At 40.8% G+C, this 21836-nt stretch overlaps 1 protein-coding gene and 1 long non-coding RNA gene across 6 annotated transcripts in view; one reads left to right on the forward strand and one right to left on the reverse strand.

The window, feature by feature from the left end:
- The window catches only part of NRP1 (neuropilin 1), a 145885-nt gene that overhangs the window by 5889 nt on the left and 118160 nt on the right, over positions 1 to 21836 (forward strand). The window lies entirely within an intron of this gene.
- On the reverse strand, positions 1693 to 21681 carry LOC145532844 (uncharacterized). The gene is made up of 5 exons (XR_014073617.1): positions 21609 to 21681; positions 20848 to 20947; positions 15088 to 15141; positions 13993 to 14090; positions 1693 to 4614 (listed from the first exon to the last, which is right to left on the reverse strand). It is a non-coding gene; the product is annotated as an uncharacterized LOC145532844 (long non-coding RNA).

The raw sequence follows: 21836 nt of genomic DNA on the forward strand, positions 1-21836 counted from the left end.
TGTGGTATTTGCCAATTTCTGTAGTGAAAGTTTTCTCTCCATGGCCAATTTCAAACCACCCAGTTATGTCACTATGCACAGACTTGCAAAGAGATGTGCACATTTGATTCTCATGAGCTGGTGTGAGCTGGCTCCAACACCCAACTGCATAGGAGTGTAAGACGGGGAAGCCAGTTGAATGAATTAATGTATGGAAAGTGTTTATAAGCATCTGACACATGTGTGCATGCTAAGTCGCTTCAGTCATATCTGACTCTGTGTGACTCCATGGACTAGAGCCCACCAGGCTCCTCTGTCCATGGGATTCTCCAGGCAAGAACACTGGAGTGGGTTGCCATGCCCGCCTCCAGGGGAATCTTCCCCTGCAGGGAATCTGGCACATAGCAGACCTTAAATAATTATCTGCCATATCATGATGTGAGGTTGAGCATGGTGGGAGCAGGGGGCAGCTTTTTGTTAGTTTTGTTTTTTAAAGATAATAAGAAAAGGGGATCACTATAACTCAGAGTAAAGGACCATTTTAATGATACCAGCAAGAAACTGGCCAAGAAGACTGTTTCTGTAATTATGATGGTGACTTTTGTGTTTTAATGCTTCAGAGTAAGGTGGTTTCTTAATTGTAGTAAGTGAGGATTTGTTCTCTGTGAAGGAGCCATCTCCTGGCCAGTCTTGAAGGCTGATGTATTTAGCCTGCTGTAGTCAGTGGAGGTTGTGTCCTGGAGAATATACTTGTGCCCTGTTTTCAAGTGTTGCTGCCTGACATTTTATCAATAGAAATTCCCCAAATGATATAGGAAGACCAACTTAGGACATTTGCCATCACTATGTTCCCTGACCGGTCCACATGACTCCTGGCTATTGTTGAAGTTTGCAGTTGAAAATTCAGCAAACACAGCACAATTCTTTTCTCCTTTGGTAAAGATTGTGAGAAGAATCCACAGCTTTAAAATCTATAGGGGATTATAATTCTCTGGAGGAATGGAAAGCACCAGAAACTCCTATCAGAAGAAATTCATAGACTTCCAAAGTTTATGTGGGATGTGCAAAAATACAGATTTGGGGGTTTTGGTGGATTGTGGGCTTGTTTTATTTATAGTAAGTGACAGAGTTTTGGTGGATTGTGGAATTCTTTTGTTTATAATAAGCGACTTCCAAAAATGTATTTGAGATGACACATCATGTTCAGAGAACTGGTAAGCTCTTAGTGACCGTGTCTGTTAAGAACAAGTTGTTTGTATTATTTGAGATTCTTAACGTCTTTCCCTGTTTCAGCTGTGTCTAACAACAGTCAGGAGGACTTGCTGTACCATGTTCTTGTAAGATAAAATAGGGTAGTGGATATGAAAGCCCTTTGAAAAGTGAAACTTTCACTTTAGAAACTCCCCTAGGAAGCAGTTATTATATTATTAGGATATCTTTAAGAACTTGGTGATTATTAGAACATTCAGATTTAGGAAGCTAGGCAAACTAAATATACTGATCTAGTAGTGGGATCATCTACATATGATACACTCTGCATTTCCCTTGAAACTGTCAGTATTTGAATAGTCAGCTTTCACAATGGCAAAGCTCGAGAAATCAATTCCTTCACACGTCTGCTTTGGCAAAAACATCCTGGAGACCCAAGTAGACAGCTGTTTCTTAGAGCATAGAGATAAATAAGTAATTAAATAGACAAGTTCTGGTAGGAAAAATATTTTTATTTATTTTTTTTTGCTTTCTTTATCATGAAATGAAAATATCCTCTCATAATTTTAACCACACAGCGAAATGCACACAACTTTTCTTGTGAAGAATGCCAAGTCTGGCCCAGTACATAATTAACTTGTGCTAACTTTGCAAAAAGGTTTTTTACAGTGGATGTCAAGGGGGGGGGATAGTTTCTTTAGGAAAATGAATGTCCAAGTTGTGTTTGGTAGCTTTAAAAATAAACCATCTATGTGTAGGCCACCCCTGAATCAAGTTTCACTGCAAATAAGCATCAAAAATATAATATTGGAACTCCCTGAATTCTTTCACTGAACAAGGTATGGTATCAGTCCATCCACGGAGCCAGAGAGCATCTGTCTTGGGGCTAACCTTGTGCTGGGATTTCTAGCCCAGTAGACTGCCTGGTTTTACTGTAATGTTGATACCAGAGGAGGCTAGAGAATATTCTGAGTGGAGAAGAAGACATTGAGGGAAAAAGAGGAATCCGATTCCTCTCTTTTGCACCAGCAAACTCCTCCATGCTTGTGAAGTGTCAAAGTGGAGCTAAAAGCAGAGGAGAAAGAAAAAGTCACCTGCTGAGTGCTTATCAGAAAGCAGTGTTCATTGTGCACTGAAAATGGTGTTCAGTATTCACATTGAGCTGGTTGGGTCTTACTCCACTGGGGTTCGTTCCCCTTCAGTGGTAAAGCGGACATCTTGACTCTCATAAAACTTTATATCTGCATAATAAACAAGAATGTCATTGATACAGTAGTTAGAATTTATGGCGTTTTTCCGGTTTCCCAGCAATGCAAACTATCAGCATGATAATTTATAATGGTTTGTGACAAATACTGCTGAGCAAAGAGGTGTGTGGTTACATTCAGATCAGATGTCGTCATCTGGGGAGCAATAAAAATTTCACAGACATTGGGTTAAAAACATTAAGAAAATGAATGTGAAGTTCCAGAAAGAGAGCCTGAAAAAGTGGCGGTGATGGGCGAGAAGTGAGGTCTTCTGAGTGACAAGTTCCTGACTTCACTGCCTGATTTGTCAGGGCTGTTTTGTAGGGTTGCATCAAGACACCAGACTAATTACACATAGAAGCTTTTCTATCTACAATTTAGATTTGTAGTCTCTCTCTTCTGTAGTCAATAATTCAATGTCTTTTTCTTAATTCAACACGGTCAAAGGAAGATTTCACTCTAGTAACTTCATATGAAATTTAGACACAATAGAACTTAATTAAATAGTGATAATGTTCAAGTTTGGGGATTTGTTGGAATAAATCACATATTGTATCTTTGACACTACTTTTAAAAATTTCGTATGTTGTTATAAACTTTGAAACACCATTTATTTTCATAGAATATAAACTCACTGAAGGAAAATTAATCTGCCCTTAGTTCCTCAAATCTGGTTATTCCTGAAAATGTAATTATACAGTGGTCACTTCTTAGTTTATAGGGAACTCTAAGTTCCATTTTTGGTTTCCCTAAGTAATATTTTTTGCTTGATATTTGCTTTGTGTGGCATAGGTTTTTGCATTAATTTTTGTTTTTTAGAATTGTATTAAAGTATTATTTATACTGATTAGGGAGTCTTTTGTATCTGAGGCATGGATGTTCCCCCAGTCCTAGTCTTGGGTTTTTGAGCATCACTTAGACCAAATCAAACAAAGACCTTATTTTTATGGAAAACAGTGGGTATTTTCTGCCAAAGTACTTCTCTTTTTTTCTATGTGAAATGTAAAAGTCTACTAAATTATAATCTCTAGAAAAATATACAAAGTAACATTTGATGCAATTTTACAATGGGAGCACATTCATATAAACCGAAGCAGAGCAAACATTTCCAGCTTCTTAGTAAGAGGCCGCCTTCTGTCCACTTTCAGTCTCTGACCTTTGGCCTCAAGGGCAACTGCCGTCCTGACTTGTGTGATTCCATTTTTATAAATTTCAAAATCAGACAAAACTCAACAATAATCTTGAAGTCTGTATGTACCATCCTCTGAAAACAGTCAAATCTTTGGAATGGGGATAGAAAAAAAAATGTGTACTGTTCTAATCAGAAAGTACAACTGAAGCATTTTTCTTATATTTTTTTAATGACAATTGTAGAAATATATTTATTGTTTTACTATGGTTATGTTAAAAGAAGCACAAAACTGTTGGTCTGGAGCCTGATTTTTATGCAAGGGAAATTCAGAATGATCTTTCTTTGCTCTATTTTTCCTCATCTTTTCATTGTCAATTTTGGTCTCAAGTAACTTCTCAATATGGGCAATATGAGAGGCACCACCACCAAACTAAATTCAACTAAAATACTATCGAGTGGGTAAAAATGAACTCTTCTCAGAACAGTGGAGGTCAGTGTTGTTGATACCACCTGCAGCATCCTTGTTTGCTGCACAGGCAGATAATTATCTACTTTCTGCCTTTTGATTTCTGTCTCCATTAGCACTGATTTAATTTGAACAGAATCCCACGTGTTTAATAAAATTAATTTCCTTTATTATTTCTTCCTATGAGCAATCACATTGGATCATGATGAATTTTGAGTATTACTAGGTTGTTGGGGGGGGGCATTTCTGTAATTTGAAAGAAGCAACCTTTATGAGAAGCTGAAGAGAAGATTAGTTGAAATCTTATCAAATTGAATCAACATGTGCATGGCATTTCCAACCAGATCTCACTTTGGGGAGGAGGCACTTCAGAATCTATCCAAGGGAGACATATGCCTTCAACCGGCATGTGTATTCTCAGCTCCTTCCCTTCCAGCGTAAAACTTGATACTTGCATGCATGCTGACATCCTTCAGCAGAAGCACACACACAAACATATGCGTGTGTGTGCTTGCGAGGAAGGCTATAAAATGAACTTAACTAATGGCCGTTGTAGGATTCATCAAGGCTGATCATTAAGCCTAAGGAAAAATAAGAGACAAGATTAGTGTTCAGATCAGGTTCCACATGCATCTTAATTGGCTGTTTGTAATCAATCCTGATTGTAGGAGTCAGTAAGTTGGCAGAACATAGCACCTCCAAAGAAAATTTTTCCTGCTCTTCTCTGGTTAATTGAAGTGTGTCTAGTATCCAGGTCAGTTAGGATGACAAGAGGTCGAGGTAACTCTCAGACTGGCTGTGAAGCACGCCAAACACATCATGATGGCTTATGGTGAAATCATTTAGTATTTACAGATAGCTTAGAAAATGAACTGCTTTCATTCAGAATTCTACTCAATTTTGCAGCAGCACAGAGAGAAAAAAAACAAACAAAAAACTGGCTTCTGGCCATTCCATTGCTTCTAAAATAGTTTTTCTCCTCATCAAGCCCAGGTCTGTATTGTACACATCTTGTATCATATTTATGTGCAACATGTTTTTTTCTCCTTTAATTTAAATAATCAGTAGAGTGTTTACAAAGGAGTCATCATGTTCTTGTTGTTGGGTCTTCTGTGGCTGCCATAAGCTTTCTAAACATCCTAGGCTTCATCTCACTTAATCTTTTTTTTAAGACTTTTTTTTTTGATGTGTACCACTTTTAAAATCTTTATTGAATTTGTTACAGTATTATTTCTGTTTTGGTTTTTTGTCTAGGAGACATGTGGGATCTTAGCTCCCCTACCAGGGATCAAACCCACACCCCATGCATTGGAAAGTAAAGTCTTAACTATTGGACCACCAGGGAAGTCCCTATCTCAATCTTTGCATGCCCATTTTGCAGATGATAGTATTGGCGCTTAGAGAAATTAGATTAACTGAGCCCAGATGCTCAGCTGCTGCCCTAAATACCTTTCCATCTTTGTGATCAAAGGGGCTTGGGATATACTTTTAGAATGAGAAAATTCACATGAAAATTACTAAATTGTTTTTTACTTAGCTGCCATTTTCTTCCATGAAACACCCTAAAGTTTAAATACAAACCAGTTAATTCGGAAGAAGGACTTAATTTTTAAACTCTTAGTTCAGATTAAGTGAAGCCTTGTGCACAGAAGCTTCCAACCAGTTGACGATTTTTCCACTGAGTCAAAACTTGTCTTAACTTAGCAATAAAATTCACAGTGGAGTGGGGAAGGGGGAATATCTAAATTCTGGGTCCTTTGGTTGGTGGAATTCGAAAACACAAAACACACATAAATATAACATTTATTTGAAGCCTGGAAACCAGGCAGCATAAAGTTTCCATTTATACAATTGGTTCAAGGGACATAGGATATACCAGCTGTATACCAGATCCTTACAAGCCCAGGAGGAAGAAGCCTGGGTTCTCTTTCAAACTCCCCTCATTTGCTTCATCTCAAGTGAATAGTGGGAAAGTTTTGCTTTCCCAAAGCTTCCCTATTTTCAGATTTCAATACTTGTGTTGGCCACAGTGATACTGAAAGGGTTAAAGAGAGAATGTTTGCTCAAGGCACTGGGTTCCTCTGAGAAACAGAAGAGTGTTTTTTGAGAAGAAACAGACGCTCCAGAGTATTTTGTTTTTATCTGTTCAGATACTTGTACAAGCAGCCGGCCAGGTTGGAGGTGATGTCTTGTTGCTTCTGTGATAGATTGACGTGTCATGGAGAGCTCGACCTGTCCCATCTGAAAGAGGATGCTAAATGTCTCTCCGTTCAAGTTCTTATGTTTCTTTAGAATAGCCAGAGCAGGCAAAGGCAAGTCAGTATAGTCACGATTCCAACTTCCCATCTGACTCTCCAGCCACTAGATGCTGTGAGCTGGTCAGCTGTTGTGTATGATAGTTAGTGAAATGGCACGATAAAACCTAAGATGTGGTCAAAATCTTATTAGTCTTGGTTAGACGGCTTTAGAAAATTACAAGTACTAAATTTCCAAATTTAAAGACAGAAGAACATACTCTTGACTCAAAGAAAATGAAGAACACGGAACCCCAGAAAACCTTGGTGGCACTAGGTTGACTTGCTCTGATTCAGGATTATGTTGTTTTTTAGGTATAGTGACACCTACAAAGGGTAGCCCATAATTTGATTTTTCAGCAACGGTTGTTGACACTAAGCTACGGGAAATGGGGGGTGGGGTTAGCACTGATTAGAATTTTCCTTTTGTTCCCCTCAAGCAAAAAAATTCTGCATTTTCCTTACTTTTTATTCCAGTGCCAATTTCTCTGTCCCTGGCTAGGGTCACTGCTGAGTAACCATTAGGCTATATTGGGTCAGTCCTGCAAGACACCTCCTCACCTTCCTCTGTAGCTGTGTTACCATCATACCTTGTGTGTGTTAGTTCATTAACACGAGCTGGGGATTTCTGATTGTCAGGGGACCATGTTAGCAGCTCCCTGTGAAAAAGTGTTCTGGTGAAAATTAGAGACATGGGTTATAATTGCCCCTCTGCCATGCACTCCCATCTGTGAGACAGGTCCTATGGGCTAGGTTGCAATCTATTAATGGCTTGGTTATACCACCATTAATACAATGGTTTTGACAGTGTTAATCACTATGGCTCAGGAAGACAGAACGACATCATTGTCTGTGTGGACCTAGACACAGCTTCAACTACTCTTTTTCTTTCTTTTTCTGAAGAAAACAAAATGCTTTCCTTCCTCTACCAAACTCAGTAACACAGCATGGATGAGATAATGTAGGTGGAAATATCTTAGGAATACAAGAGAGATATGTTAAATAAAGCCTAGGTATTACTCTAACGGGAAGTGCATCCGCAGGTTTTGTTCCTTAAAATAAGTTCAGACTGTAAACAATGAAGTCTGCATCCTTGGGAGGAGACACATAAATATTTCAAGAGCACGGCACATCTCCACAGTAGAGATGGTATCTCACGCTCAGCGTGTATTCAGCCAACAAGAATTTCTGAATGTTCTTACAGTGAGTTAGCTGGTTAAATGTGTCATAATTGCAGTCTTCTAAAAATCTACACTACTGTGGATAAAATAGATAATAAGGACCTACTGTATAGCACAGGGTACTCTTCTCAATACTCTGTACTGATCTATGTTGGAAAAAAATTTTTAAAAGGGTAGATATACATACGCATATAAATAATCACTTTACTGTACAGCAGAAACTTAGAACATTTTAAATCAACTGTACTCCAATAAATTTTTTTTAAAAAATTAAAAGTGAAAATAAAAATCTAGGTGGGTTTCTGGGGAATTCAAGGAAGATGCTCATTGTCACAAACTAGATAAAAGCTTTCATAGCCTTGAAAAAGTTATTATTTGCCCAGGTGTGCCTTTGGAAAACTTATAAACATTGGGTTGGCCAAAACGTTCATTTGGAGTTTTCCCATAAGCTGTTACTCAAATGAACTTTTTAGCGACCCCCAGTATGTTCAATACAATCCAATGAGAAATCAGCTTTTCCTTTAAGACAAGAGCCAATGTCATGGTGATTTTTACAACAGGGCTGTCCCTTCTTCCCAATCAAAGAAAACAAACAGTGCCCTTTTGGTTGGGTCCAAGAGTAGGAAACTACATGGATTTTGTATTTAAATTCATACAGAAAAGCAGCAGGGAAAATCAAGCTTTAAAATTGATGGTCCCTCCCACCATCCCCACTTTCCCTCAGTTTCTAGCTGCCTTTACCCTTTGCATCTTGCCGTCTCCTCCCACCATGTCGGATTAAGACAGATTTCTCAAAAGTGAGAGAGTTCTCAGTAGCCTCGAAAAAAGCCCGTCCACAGGAAGGTCCTTAGGATAGTGGCTGAGAAGAGATGACTGTGTTGGTCTCTTCTGCCCACTCCACCCTCAAGAATGCTTGTATAGGATAAAATGACATCTGCAGGCTCTCTGGGTCCCCAGCACTGTTTTCCTGTGAAATGACCACAGCTGGGTTTGGCTGGGAGTCCAACATAAAGGCTTTGCTTCCTTTCTTGTGGGACCATGTAGACCTCCCGGGTCCAATAGATTCTGTAGGACTTTCTATTCATGAGTAAAAGAAACCCTCCTTGAACTTGTTACCCTTCAAACAAAACTTTCGCCTCTCTTTCCTATGACTGCCAAGGGCTTTGAACATGGTATCTACACCCCAGAACTCCACTTTCTCCTTTAACCCTTTCCAGCCTAATTCCTCTCCCCTCCATTTGACAGAATTTTTTGCTCAAATCTTAGATCCCAATGACTAGTCTCATGCTGCAAACCACTGGCCTTTTCTTGGCCCAGATTTCTTCACCCTTTGCACAACACGATCCAGAACCTCCGAGCTTTCTTCTCTCCTGAGTCTCATGGCCCTGTGCCATCTTGGTTTCATCTCCACTTCTCTGGCCACTTTGCTCTGTGGCTAGTTTCTCTTTCTCCTCCAACATGTGAATACAGGCCTTTGCCAAGGTTTGGACTTGACCCTGAATATCTTCTTCCCGAGCTGCCTTTTTGAGCCACTCAGCTCAGATTATACGAAGATTTCTGTCCAACTCAATTTGGCCCAAAGTATTGTGTGTGTGTGTGCTGTGTGCTCATTCGTGTCCGACTCTTTTTGAGTCCATGAACTGTAGTCTGCCAGGCTCCTCTGTCCATGGAATTTTCCAGCCAAGAATACTGGAGTAGGTTGCCATTTCCTACTCCAGGGGAACTTCCCGACCCAGGGATAGAACCTGCGTCTCCTGCGATTCCTGCCTTGGCAAGTGGGTTCTTTACCACGTACCGCTTGGGAAACCCTCAAGGATTGAACTTAGACTTTCAAACTGTTTCTGGGTGATGCTGACTGCCTGGATGATAGACTGTTGCCCCAAATGAACCATCAAAGCGGACCCCTTCCCTGAGGAATAACTCTCTGCTGCCTTTTCCTACTTATACACCCTTGAGACTCTGGGACATCTCCTAATTTCTAGTTGTCCCCCAAATCAGTTTAAAGCCTCTAAATCACATATCTGCAATATCCATCACATCTATCTTTTCTGTTGTGTTCCTCTGGTTAGCTCTCAAATCCTAACACTGATTAACCTCTCCCTGGTGCCGATGGGTTAGCCTCAGGAGCGGGCTTCCCTTCTTCTCCCCTCTGTTTAGAGTTTCCCATTCTCTTCTTGCTTCATCTGTGCTTCTTAGCCTTGAATTGAGAGTTCAATTCAACTAGAAATGAAACCCTGTCACTTTCAACCACCCATCGGGCCTTTCTCCTCTGGTTCCCTTTTACCTTCCACCGAAGTGGCCACTTTGGAGTTCTTCAGACTCACCCCTGCCTTCCTACCCCAAGCATCTTCATGGGCCGTTTCCTTCCCAGACGGGCGAGGGGTCAGTGCCCTACAGAGACCTCCATCTCCCTGTCAACATGTGGCTCATCCTCTGGCTCCATCACAGTGAGGGTTCTTTCTGAAAGCTACTTCTGATTAAATGTGGTCTCTTTCTCTGTCCTCAACACCCCCAAGAGCTATGTCTATGCATCTACTCATGTTCCTTCCAATTTCTATATTTGGTCATAATCATTGGTATTCAGCTTCCCTGGTAACTCAGTCAGTAAAGAATCTCCCTGCAGGGCAGGAGACCCACGTTCGATCCCTGGGTTGGGCATCCCTGGGTTCAATCCCCTGGAGAAGGAAATGGCAAACCACTCCAGTATTCTTGCCTGGAGAATCCCATGGACAGAGGAGCCTGGTGGGCTGCAGTCCATGGGTCGCAAAAAGTCAGGCATGACTAAGCAACTAATACCTCATTGGTATTCTGCTACTATTCACCCAGCTAGTTCAGAAAACGTTCCAGAGGGGAGACTGAGAGTGGCACCTCTCTGGCAGCACCTCGCATGGTGCTTTGCCTGTAGCAGCTGCTCAATTAATATTTACCAAATTGAACTGGCCAATGGACATCCTTCTCCGAATGTTCACCTAGTGCCGAAGAACTGAGTCAGCTGCCCGGGAAAAGCTCTAACTTAATCAGATACATGCACACTTACACTTCTCCTTGAGACAGTATACCCTTCATTTTCCTGGGTAGTGGTATCAAACTTACATTTTTCCTCTAAAAACCACTACTTTGAAAAGCCTAGAATTTCTACACATGAGTAGCTTTAGCTACATCTCAAAAAATATGCAGAGGTACTGCTTGACCGAAAGCTCTTCTTTCTGTTTCACAGCCATCTCCACCATCTGCTTTAGAGTTAGAGGCATCCAACGTCTGAACCTTGCAGGCATAGTCCAGATTGCTAGTATGTTCTGACATCCCCACAACTCTTGGAATGTTGTGTCATAACTCTGTAAACTTTGTCTATTATATATTCGTATCTGGGCTCACATCCAAACCACCTTTACATAAATTTCACACAAATAATTTAGAGCCTTCTTTCGTTCCAGCTGGCAACCCCAATAAATGCACATGCTAACTTCACAGCAGGCTTGCTGGGGGAGATGTAGAACTTGAACTTCTCCATGAGGGAGGGCAGTACGGGATGCGTCCCATGCAGAGTGGTGTAGATATGATTGTCCACGTCACCAGGTAAAAAGCAAGCACTGTGCCTTTGAGCAGCCACGTAAAGATGTGATCCTGGAGAGAAGACAGACCAAGGCAGCCCAAGGTGTTTACTGAAGCAGACAGGGAGGGGTTTTAGCAGCTCCCCTGGCTTTCACCATAACAGTGCTCCCTAAGCATTTCTTAAAGCTGTGTGTCACCATGAGTGAGTATCAGAGGGAAGGGACAGAGAGGTAGCAGGTGCATGAACACCCCTAGGACAGCAAACACGCCAGCCACCATGGCTAGTTTCACATTCCTTCTGGCTCCTGATGCCCTGACCTTCCATGAGTTCTCTGGGGCGTGTTTCTGGATGTTTCTGTTACACCTGTGGTCAGGAAAGCCATAGCACCCCCTCACTCTCACATCTCCGGTTCCTCTGCATCCAGAGAACAGAATTTCCCAGGGTGGGCGGGGGAATGATGAGCTTGGGCCGAGCAAGAAGGGTCAGCTGATAGGGCCCTCAGCTTGTTCTCTTTTGGGCCCATCCTGTGTCATCACGCTCACAGTTCCGTATGATGACTGACTCAGTGGATGGCATGTCCTCTGCATGTGGTACCTCTGGGAACCCACAGTGATCCTGAGTTCTAGAAGTGACAGCCTCCAAGTACCTGTGGGCTGGTGTGCTTCATCTTTCTGCACCCACAGTTCCTCATCTGTGAGGTGGGAAGGGTGGGTCTTGGACTCTGAGCTCCTATTGTCTCCACTATAAGGTTGGCCCAAAAGTTCATCTGCTGCTGCTGCTGCTGCTAAGTCGCTTCAGTCGTGTCCGACTCTGTGCGACCCCATAGACAGCAGCCCACCAGGCTCCGCCGTCCCTGGGATTCTCCAGGCAAGAACACTGGAGTGGGTTGCCATTTCCTTCTCCAATGCATGAAAATGAAAAGTGAAAGTGAAGTCGCTCAGTCGTCTCCGACTCCTAGCGACCCCATGGACTGCAGCCCACCAGGCTCCTCCATCCATGGGATTCTCCAGGCAAGAGTACTGGAGTGGAATGCCATTGCCTTCTCCGAAAAGTTCATCGGCTTCCCCATAAGCTGTTCTAGGAATAATAGGCCCACTCCATATAACAGGACTCAGCTTGAGCAGGGGAATTCTGGTGCGGCAAGAGTCAATTCCAGAGGTTTTTTCTGACTGCTCAGCCTGGCCCTGATCCCTGAGCCTTTCTTTGGCTTTTGACACAACCCTCCACCGCCCCCCAATGTCTTTCTTCTTTCTTAGATCTAAGCTACCCCAGCTCAACCCAGACCCTCCTTGCCTTTTACAGCACAGCTTCTGCCTACTCTTTTTCCCTCCCAGACACTGATTTTATGTCTGTTTTCTACCCCCAAATTGTATCTGACATTTAAAACTCTACTTTGGCAACATTTATTCCAAGGAATCATTCACTTTTTCCCATAGACTTTAATCTTACCTAAGAACAGGCCTATTTTAGCGAATGAGTTATTTTTTACTTTTTTTCTTTAAAGATTTTTTTTTGATGTGGACCATTTTTAATGTTGTTATTGAATTTGTTACAATATTGCTTTTGTTTTATGCTTTGGTTTTTGGCCATGAGGCATGTGGGATCTTAGCTTCCTGACCAGGGATCGAACCCTCACCCCCTACATTGGAAGGCAAAGCCTTAACCACTGGACTGCCAGGGAAGTCCCACGAATGAGTTACTTAAAAGATCTAGGAATGTGGTCTCAGAAATAATCATGTATTGTTCTGCCATTGCTGAATATAACATTTGCAGGCTGTGGAAATTCTGTGTAGGAATGAGTTGTTTGTTCTTTAAACTAGATGAGCCATAGGCCAAGTTCGAAGTGTAATTTAACTGCAGTTGATAACCTGAGTATTAACCTAAGCTCAGATTTGATCACTAACACAAAAGTAGCTTTTACCTTATCTTTGCATTCAGCATAGCTTGTTAAAATTAGATTGTAAAGAATAGAAATTACATTAGCAAAAGTGCAAAGGAATGACAACAGTGATTTTGTTCATGAATCCCACCTCACTCTTTATGTCTCCACGGCAGTGTAAGCTATGCAATGAACTATGAGTCTATTTGTAAAACAGTCTTGAATTAAGGTGCTTACTCAGATGCCATTGTAAAAATAATTTTCTGAAATTGTGGTCTATCAACAGGAGATAAGATGGCACTTTGTTGTCGCCTGCTGAGGCCCATTATAAATATTTTATTTCAGAAGCAAATCACACTGTACATACAATGTTCAGATTCATTTATTCCCACAATAGCATTTTTGTAAAGGTGTAATTTCATAATTTGACTTAGCATTGATAGCACATCATTATTTTGAAGCTCTTTGTAACCACTGGTTAATTCACACATCCTTGGGAAATTGTTTATTTGTAGTTTATTTGTACCAGACCCATTTTAGAATGAAATCACCCATATGTGTAAAGACTAAGCAGCTTGCCAAAGGCTGAATAGGGAGAGAGATGTGCTTGAAACTTGCTGTCCTTCTGTGTGTGTCCTTTTCTTAGCCTATCTGACCAGACACTTCCCAAGACTTTAAACACAGATGTGCTACCAATAAAGATGAATGTTAACAATTCTATTATGGGCAGGAGATTTGGTTTAAAAAAATAAGCCCAAGTCGTTCAACATGCAAATGTAAACAGAACCTAAAATGAATGAACATGTTAATTGTACTTTTCTCCTCTATTTGTTCCTCCTGAGCCAAAGTTTTGTTCAAGCAAATGATCAATGGTGGACTGACATCTAGAGTTATTTAGCTAATTCCCAGCATTAATTGAAAAATGTCTAGTATTTCTAAACACCATCCTAAAAAAAGAACTTGAACTGTCAACCCCCATTACTTTTGTCATTTTTGTCATTACATCTTTCCTAGGCTTGACCTTGAGATTTTAAACTATTCATGTTTCTTACCAATGTTGTTTGAGGGTTTGGTTTCTGCATTGATTGCACAGGCCCTGAGATTGATGGTGAACATGAGTTCACTGTTAAACATTTATCATGATGTAGACCTAGAAAAAAAATACACATGGTAATAAATTCAGAACTCACAAACTTGAAAGTTGGGATAGATTCAGGCACTTTGTAAAACATTGTTTATTTGGACACCAAAATTCTTCCTCTAATACCTCAACTGTTGTCTGCTGCCTCAGTCATTCATCATTCATTCACTCACTACATATTTATTGACTACCCTAGTATGTGCCAATCACTGTTTGGGCATAGAGCATGGTGCCGTGCCTTCATGGTACTTGTGTTCCAGGAAGGCAGTGGTAAACAAGGAGAGCTGCTATGGCAGAAGTATCCTCTGTACACTCTGTGCCCTTCCAGCCTCATTATCTTCCCCTGAAGTTCTAAGGCTAGCCCCCTGGGGACCTGGCTCTGGCTCCAAACAAGATACATATAGAAAATGTCTGGCTGAGGCAACTGTTGGCTGAGCATCAAGTTCATTGCTGGCTGTGATGCTCTTGACTTGAACCCTCTGCTGGGGCTCCAGACCCTCTGTGACTCAGCTCTTGGTTGGGCTACCCTTGTTTCCCAAGTTCACATCATCTCCAGCCCTGAATACTTGACCAGTGATATCTATTCTCCATGCCTGGCACTGACTGGCTATTCTAACTTTAGGTGGTGTCTTGAGCAACAGGCTTCAGGAAGCACTGAGCGTGGAAGGAGTGAGCCTGGGACCTCCAGAGCTTCCCCAGATGGTTTGGGGGTCACTTCAAAGTACGAAAGCCAGCTCAGAGGGGCTGCTGGGGATATGGACTCTGGGTGATTCTTATACAGGAATCTCAGCAGGGACTGGACACAGTCAGCCAGGACTTTTTGGAGTTGGTTTATACCCCAAGCAGCCATTTTACTGGCTCTTCAAGTGGAATAAATTCAACAAAAAGGGAAGAAAGAAACTGTAGGAGATCTTTTCTTCCTCATATCCCTAGGCAAGTTATAAAAATAATAATTCTTCGATAAAAACATTAGTGACTAAGTAAACAGGTAGATGCTTCATCTTACCATTCCATCTTCTTCTCTTCCCAAGAAAGGTCCATCATTCCCTGAATGTAAGTACTGGCAGTGGAAATAGAAGGAAAAAGGTATCATCAAGCAGATGGGGACAGAACTTAACCAGTGATAGGATCTGAAGGGAGTTGAAGACTGGGGCATTACGGATTAAATGTCTCCATCCTCAGGTCTGAAAATACTCTAGTTCCAGTAATGTCAATAGTCAAAGAAATGAGACAGTAGGTCCCATTTCAGACATTTTGAGCTGCTTTTGAAATAGACACACAGCATTTTATTGCTTTTGAAGTAAGATGGTCAAGATCAATGCTGATAAAAATGAGTTTGACCGTGTAGTCTCAAGGGAAAGAGGACACTAAGAATTAACTTGCCAGACCTGTTATGTCACCATGTGAGCCGTGGCAGGTATGTTTGCTATCACAGGATACCTCTGGTTGATTAGTAGTTGCCATTTGGAGCACATTTGAGAAAAAAGTAGCAGAATGGACTGCATTGCCTGCCTGTGAGCATGAGGAAGCAGTGTACCCAAATGTTACCAATCTGCTATCTTTAATTCATATGCAGAAGCAGCCTCTTTGGCCAATAGGCTAAGCACAGAATGGCAGAGAAGAGTTCTATTTGGAACAAACATTTTTGCTAATTGAGTTAAAAGGCATGCATATTTATTTTTCTTGAGCACAGAGTTATCAGAAATAAATTTTAAACTCTAATTGTTACATAAGCCCACTGACAATTTTTGGATTAATTTCTCTGTTTTAAATGAAGTCTAATGTATGTGTTCTATAGAATCATGTTTTAAAACTCAAGGTTTGCAGTTTCTCTTTTTTTAAAAAAAAATACCATATTTATAGTTCTAAGTAGAACTGTTCTGTGTGGCTTGGCAAACCCCATATTCTGTTTTGCACAATAGGCCTTTTCTGGAGACATGTACACACACTGAGTTTGCATATGTATGAGGAAGCTATGCTGCATATTTTTCCCTTAAATAAATATTTGAAAAACACAAGAAAATAAGTCACCCGTAATCCTAACACTCAAAGACAACACTGTCTATATTTTCATATGTCTTTCTTCAGCCTTTTTTCTTTGCATTTGGAAATACACATATGTTAAAAAAAGAGATGATTCTTTATAGACACCTTTTATACTATCATTTTCTCTAAAAATTACATTTTAAGCATTTTATGTTAGGCCTTTACCTAGTTTTTAAAACCTCTTTTATAAATCACATGGTCTTTGCAAATAATAATTTTAATTCAAACTGCTTAGGATATTTAGAGTGCTTTCAATTAGTCAGAATTATAAGTAAATGTGAATGATGCTGAGATGTACATATATATGCATGTCTTTATGTATCTTTAAGAATTTCTGTAGAAGAAATTTCTAGAAGTATGATTCCTGAACTGAGCAATAAAGGCAGTAATAAAACTCTTGATACAAATTACCAGCTCACTTGAGAGGGTTATTCTCAGGGATAAAGGAGATTGATAATGTTTATTTTTAAGTTACATCTACATTTTTAAAGAAATTGATATTTTTATGACATAAATTGATATTTAAAATCAGGGATTGGCACATTTTCTGCCAAGAACCAGGTAGTAAATATTTTAGGCTTCTCTGGCAAGACAACATCAATGTCAATGACTTAACTCCACCATCATAATGAGAAAGCAGCCACAGACTGTAGGTAAATGAATGGGATTGTCTGTGTTCCAATAAAACTTTATTTACAAAAACAGGCAGGGTTGGTCAGACAGATTGGCAGGTCATAGTTAGCCAACCCCTGTCTCAGTTAAAATTTCGGCTGTTCTGTGAAAACATCTGAATTTGTGGTTCTCAAAGACTGGAAGCCATGTTTGCAGAGTTTCCTTTCTGAAGATTTGAGCTTGTAGGATTGTGAATCCCTCCAGTTACAGACCAAGGAGGGGAGTCAATCTGTTTTCACTGCAAGGCAGTTTGGAATCTAAGCAAGGAAGCTATGAATCAGCCTGTTGTTTCAACATATGTGAAGTATGGCAGGGTCTATAAAGTTAAGCTTCTGTTTGCCTCTGTCAGGCAGCTGTGGTTCTTTCTGCCCTGCATCTTCTCTTAGTGCTCTTTCTTGAGAAATTCACTGACTCCCAGACTAAGACTCATATCTATGTATACCAATGAATTGCACTCAATATTGATGCAATCAAGGCCTCCATCACTCATTAATTCTAGCATTACTGCACAGTTCCTAGGAAAACAAAGCTGAAGCCGGAAGGGAAAAATCTGAGAAATAACTTTGTTCTCATGGAACCTACCCAACAGGCAATATTTTTCCCAGATGTTAAGCATACAATTGCTTTTCCTTAGGTGATCCTTTGTAGAGCAGCTAAAAGACCTCATTGACTACCTTTAGAAAGGTGTAAAGCAAACATAAAAGGAAATAAACCAAGTGTAACCTCCTAAGTAATGCTACAATGACAGAGATAATTAGCAATTATCTGTCAAAGAAACTTGTGAATTGACCAGGGCGATAAGATGTGTTTATCATGTTATTTCAGCGGTTTTCTACCTCCCTTCTGAAGGTGCTTTGAAATCAGAATCTTTCTGGCACAATGAGGATAAAGGGAGCTGCTTTCGGAGGCTGTTGGTTTTTACATAGATGCACACACTCGCACGCACACAGACACCCTTCTGACCCCAAGAAAGCAAAAGCAGCTGCCTTCATAAACACCACATCTGAGTCCAGCAGTGGTTATATGCTCATTGTTTCTGTCTCTTTTATTTATCCTGGAGAAACAATGTGAGCTTGATGTACACAGCCCTCTGCCAATAATAGAAGTGTGTGCCCAGTCAGCCCAAGCAAGTCACAAAGAGATGAGGAATAAATGGATTTGACCTAGCAGATTAGTATAAACAATAACTTTCCTGCACACACACACACACACACACACACACACACACACACACACACACACACACACACACCCATGTGTGTTTACCAGCTGCAAGTTAAAATTTTGGTTAGAAAGACTTTTTCACTAAAAAACCCCAAATTGTGTTGGCATCATAAGCATCTAGTCATAGTGCACATATTTTAAAATGTGTAGAAAGTTTATAAACACACATCTACTGCTTGGCAGCTAGCCAAGAAGATAACCCTGGATTTACATTCTGATCCTTCTTTTTGATGGATGAAAAAACGGGCATTTCAACAGTGGGTGACTTGCCCAGTGGGTGGGTCCCTGGTGCCAACTTCGTTCTCCTGATCCCCAGGAAAGTGGTCCCCTCACCTGTCCACCCTTCCTCTTCAGCTCTGGTGCTTTTCCTCTCTGTAGTTTGTTGCAAGCTGTGCATAATCATGATTTGGTGCTCTGAGATGCATGCGTTTAGATTTTATTTTTTGTCATCTTGAAGGATAGAACAGGGACCAATGGATAGAAGGGCTTTCCAGGTGGCACTAGTGGTAAAGAATCCACCTGTCAATACAGGACAGGACACTAAAAAAATGTGGGTTCTATCCCTGGGTTGGGAAGATTCCCTGGAGAAGGAAATGGCTATACCACAACAAACTTACTAACTCATAAAATAGAATTTCTCAGGGATGTCTAAGTTTTAGTTCAGTTCAGTCACTCAGCCGTGTCCGACTCTTTGTGCCCCCATGGACTGCAGAACACCAGGCTTCCCTGTCCATCACCAATCCCCGGAACTTGCTCAAACTCGTCTACTGAGTCAGTGATGCCATCCAACCATCTCACCCTCTGTCATCCCCTTCTCCTCCTGTTTAATCCAACTTTAATCTTGAGTTATTTTAGCTTAAGAGTGTCACACATTTTAAAAAATGGTCTTAGTATGTTACATATGTTTGTACAAATGCAGTTCAGCACATTAGAACAGTTGTTATCCACCTAAATATGTGACAGCGTACTTTAGAAGGGAGTTGCCAGTGAAGTCACTGAACCATTGATTCCTGCTACTGTCCCCCCTGAGCTGCATATCGGGCCATTGTAATTGTCACAGGTGCTCATTTGTGGCCTGACAGGACACACCATCTTGGTGCCCATGGTTTTATAGCAGATCACACTGCAGTTACAAAGAACTGATTCTATTGTTTCCATTTCCTCAAATCAGTCTGGTTGCATGAATGCTTCTGCTTTTGGGGGTTTCATTGCTTGGACTTAAAACATGGTTTTCTACTCTCTTTCTACCCTGGTGAGGGACCATTTCATAAAGCAGTGAGCTTCTCTTTCCCCAGAAGCTTTCAAGAAGTGACCCGATGCCATCTTCCGGGGGGAGTGCCATGCATATTTGTAAAGATTCAGACCTAGACCAAATGGGTTCACAAGTGAAAGGGGATGAGCAGATTGAATGCCAATCACATGGCCATTGGTTGAGATGGAGTCATTTTATTTTGCTTCCCGGAGCACATAATGAAAGACACAGCTTATCTGGAAGCTAAGTTTGAACTGGATACTGTCATTGGAATGGTTGCTAGGGGACAATCATCTGTACTAGCCTTCTGGTGCCCTGGGTGCTGAGGAGCAAAGGGACCAGTGAGGCAATAATTTGGGCCAAAATTGGAGTTTGGAATTAACATATACACACTGCTTTATATAAAATAGGTAAACAAAGACCTACTGTGTAGCACAGAGAACTATACTCAATATCTTGTAATAACCTATAATGGAAAAGAATCTGAAAAAGAATATATATGTGTACAAACGAATCCTTTGCTGTACACCTGAAAGAAACAGCCTTGTGAATTAACTATACTTCACTAAAAATAAAATTAAAATAATTGGGGGCTTGTGGAGCAGGACAGGGATGTCTGACTAGAACCTCTGAGGGGGAAAAAAATGCTACTGAGGTCTCTTACACAGAGCTTATGTTCTTCCCCATTCTCTTAGCTTTCTCAAGTTTTTGAAGGGATGATACAGTACTTCTGAGGGTAGGGATTCCATGCTAATAAGGGAAAGGAAATCAGTGAAAGAAGAGGGAATGGAGGCCAAAAATGGAAAGTACTTGGGTCACCTCTGAAACTAATTATTATAATGTGTTTCAGTTCTTTTCAACTGTTTGGCCTTTGTTTATGTGTTACCCAATTTCATCTAGCTATTTCGCAAGAACAGCTAAGTAGTGAACAGGAAATGCTTGTTGCCTCATGTGATTTGGTTAAATTCCCCCATTTATATCTTGACAGGAAAATAGGTTCTCAAAATTTGAAAAAAAAAAAATGGAATCTTCATTTCTTCTTTCTCATCACTATGCCAGTATTATCTGACCTCATTCAGTAAAAAAAAAAAAAAAAAACAATGGGTGGTATAAATATCGTATGCTAGTAGCATTAGTGGATACGGGACACAGAAAGATCAAGAATGCTTTGTTTGTTGTTCTTGAAGGGGTTACAGTAAATGGGGGAGACAGGACTTGTAAACAGATATTTTGTAGCTTAGGATGTAAGTGCTGTGGCTGAAGGGAAAGTGGGATGTTTTCTAAGTCGCTACCCAGTTTGGTTGGTTTCACTTTCCACTGGTCACCCCCATTGCATTTAGCCTTTACTTTCTTCTTATTAACCATCAACTTCTGACATAGAGATTAAAACTAAAATCTGATTTAGAGATTGTGAAACCTTTCCACATTGACAAAATTTGACCTTATCACATCATTTCCATATTATATTGTCAGTTGGAAAGAAATTAGGTAGAGTTTAAACGTGAAGTTGTTCCTGATCTGTTAGTACCAATGGAACATGGAAGGGAGAGAAAAAACAATTGTGCTACTCACCATGGGGTCACAAAGAGTCGGTCACAACTTAGCAACTGAACAACAACAACAATCTATTTCAGAAGGTGGAGATTATCCAAAGAAGGATTAACTGGGCAGTCTGTAAGTGCCAGCCAGAGTCACAGAGAAGTACCTGATAAGAATTCAAAGCATTCCTTTTCCTTGTCAGATAATTAAAAAGAACGAGTTCTAATAGACCCATACAGGAAAGCATGTCTTTTAAGAATGTTTGTTTGTTTGTTTTGGTTCAGACTTTGAGCTGTTTACCCATCTTAGAAAGAAGATAACCAATGATTTCATAGCTTCCTCTCTTACTTCACTCTTAGATACTGAGGTCCACAACCAGATATGATCAACTAGAAAGGAATGCAAAGTATGGTGACTGATGAGGGACAGATTTTGCCTGAATTTAATAGATTCTTTTGGGATGATGGGGTAGGCAGGGGAGGGGAGATGAGCTGCATTGGATAAAGATGTTCTCAACTTGGAAAAGCGGAACTGTGGCTATAAAGTAATAAAGTCAACCCTAAAACAAACATGGTAGTTTAGTCAATAAGTCATGTCCAACTCTTGCGACCCCATGGGCTGTAGCCTGCCAGGCTCCTCTGTCCATGGGATTTTCCAGGCAAGAATACTGGAGGGGTTTGCCATGTCCTTCTCCAGGGGATCTTCCTAATCCAGGGATCAAACATGGGTCTCTTGCACTGCAGGCAGATTCTTTACCAACTGAGCTACGAGGGAAGCCCCTAAAACAAACATACCCAGAGTTTTTACTGATACATGGAAAGATGTCTCCAACTAATATCATCAGCCATGCTTCCATTTCTCAAACACAGTTTGGGGGATAAAAGCACCCTTTTTGTGTAGAGTCATTATTTCCAAACTCTGGGGTCCCCAAGGTTTCCAGAGCACCTCATGCAGCTCCCCTGTCCCCCTTTCCTGCTCTGAAGTCTGGTCAGCTTGTCTTCCCTGGATGTTCATCAGGCAGG

The sequence above is a fragment of the Giraffa tippelskirchi genome, chromosome 13 (assembly GCF_054371585.1).
Source record: "Giraffa tippelskirchi isolate mGirTip1 chromosome 13, T2T-mGirTip1v1.2.pri, whole genome shotgun sequence".
Lineage (NCBI taxonomy): Eukaryota > Metazoa > Chordata > Mammalia > Artiodactyla > Giraffidae > Giraffa > Giraffa tippelskirchi.